The sequence below is a fragment of the Triticum aestivum genome, chromosome 4D, assembly GCF_018294505.1.
Source record: "Triticum aestivum cultivar Chinese Spring chromosome 4D, IWGSC CS RefSeq v2.1, whole genome shotgun sequence".
NCBI lineage: Eukaryota > Viridiplantae > Streptophyta > Magnoliopsida > Poales > Poaceae > Triticum > Triticum aestivum.
The window spans coordinates 189,834,771-189,836,841 of NC_057805.1; the positions used below are offsets into that span (position 1 = coordinate 189,834,771).

General features: G+C 37.0%; 1 pseudogene; it reads right to left on the reverse strand.

The window, feature by feature from the left end:
- Positions 1-891: 891 nt before the first annotated feature.
- The window catches only part of LOC123096808 (thioredoxin domain-containing protein PLP3B-like), a 29,364-nt pseudogene continuing 28,184 nt past the window's right edge, over positions 892-2,071 (reverse strand).

Sequence of the window (2,071 nt, forward strand, 5' to 3'; positions counted from 1 at the left end):
TACTTCAACACCTTGTACGCATGCAGGCTATCCTATAAAATGATAGACTACCTCAGTTACCAAGCGAGGCTTGTTGCTTGAGAACTCGTTGACCCCTTTGATCTTGGAAATGAAATAATATGCGCGTCAATTGCATGCAATCGAAGGCCTACTCTAAGTATACATAGTGTTGGCTTCTAGACACACAACCAATATAGGCCTGCCATTCTATTGCAAGCCCAGGCCATTAGTCGAGAAGTTATATACAAAAAAACTTATATCATATATCCAATATAGTAAGTTGAAATCGAGTGTATAATAAGATAAGTAATAGTGATAACATTGTGAATATTTTTTGTCAGATTGTGTTTTGGCAGCATTGCGGTGAATAAAGCTAATACTTGAGAAATTATGTAGCTACAATATGTGATGAATGGTATCTCTTCAATCATGTGACAAACATAATGATGTGGCTAATCGGTTGGTTGCGAACATCACCAGGGACCAAACTATCTATCCTCACGGCATTATGCTAAACTACTCCTATAAAATACATTTTGCCGCAGCTGAAAAGCGATCACGCACGCCCTGATGGAACTGATGGAAATTACCTTGTATGCTATTGTGAAAAGGCTTTGATGTGATCACCGAAATGCCAGAGATGAATAAGGAAGCTGAAATGTCTGACACTGAAGCATAATAGCAGCACTAATACTTAGTCATACATATGTATTGTACTCTGATAATTGATGAACTATAACCCAGATCATGTAAAGCTGGAGCTAGTGACATACCACTCGTACATCCAGTCTCGAGTTCTCTTGTTTGATACAATACGGTACACATAGATCATAAAGAACTTCTGAGAACTAGAGTACAGAAGAGAAACTTTTAATGGTGCAAAAGACATGATCATATCAATTCATCTTTTGAATCTAAATCTGAATCGTAAACAGTGGAAGATCTAACCCTCCTATTATTTGACATGTCTGTCTCATCGTCTTCTTCTTCATTGTCTTTCTTCTTTTCCACAATTATACCTACATGTTCAAGGTGTTAAAATATTTGTTATTTCAAGCTGTGAGGAATGATGTATGAAGAAGTTAACAGTGCTATCTCTACCTTTCCTCTTCAGTATATTTTCCAAAACCCTGGTAGAAAAATCATCTTTACTTCCAAGGTCTTCAAAACAAACCAACCAATCAACAACAATACCCTTCCTGAAACACATAAGTACCGCAAAAAGCTAAATTAGAATGACCCTCAATTAAACTTTACATGATGACATAAAGAGGAGCACAAAACAATTACTCGGCTCGTTATCTAATGATGAAATAGGTAGAATCCATGAGTAATTTATGCACTTACTTGAACAATACAACACATGGAAACATTTTGATTGCTAGTTTTGCCACAAAGGGAGCATTCTATAGTAGTTATCAACAAATCAACACCCGTCAATGTAGTAAAATCAACAGTAACTTTAAAACTAAGAGTGATATATGAACGTCGGCACCAAGGTTGATGAATTTAGTTCCCAAATAGACCGGTGCAAGTGCCTTCAAATGCTTATCCATGATCTTACCACAGATTTACATCATTATCCTTTACCAAATCATCAGGGGCAAGGGCAAAGCATTACAAACATAAAAGGGACTAATGGCTTACTTGTAGCGGTAAAATTCACGATGGTAGAAATGACAGATGACCTTGTCACCACAAGTGACCTCTCCCAAGAAATCTCCCTCAGTTGTTTCCCTGTATTCATCATGACCTTGCCTCTTTAGCACTTCATGCTTCTTGACCTCTTTCTGTTGCATAGAGAATTGAGATACTTAATACATGATATGGCACTTATATAAGCTTCACAAGTGAGACACAAATAAGTACCTTAAGAGAAGCAATTCATTCAACAAGCCATTTCTCAAGCTCTAGGTTCTACAAAACAGTCCCGCAATATAATGGTGCATGACAGATACCAAAGTTCTTGGTGCTCTATACTAAACAAAAACACAAGACAGTAAGAGATGGTGTAAAGTTCAACTCACATACAATAACTCATCAAGGTCAACTTCATCATAGATTGCAGGTG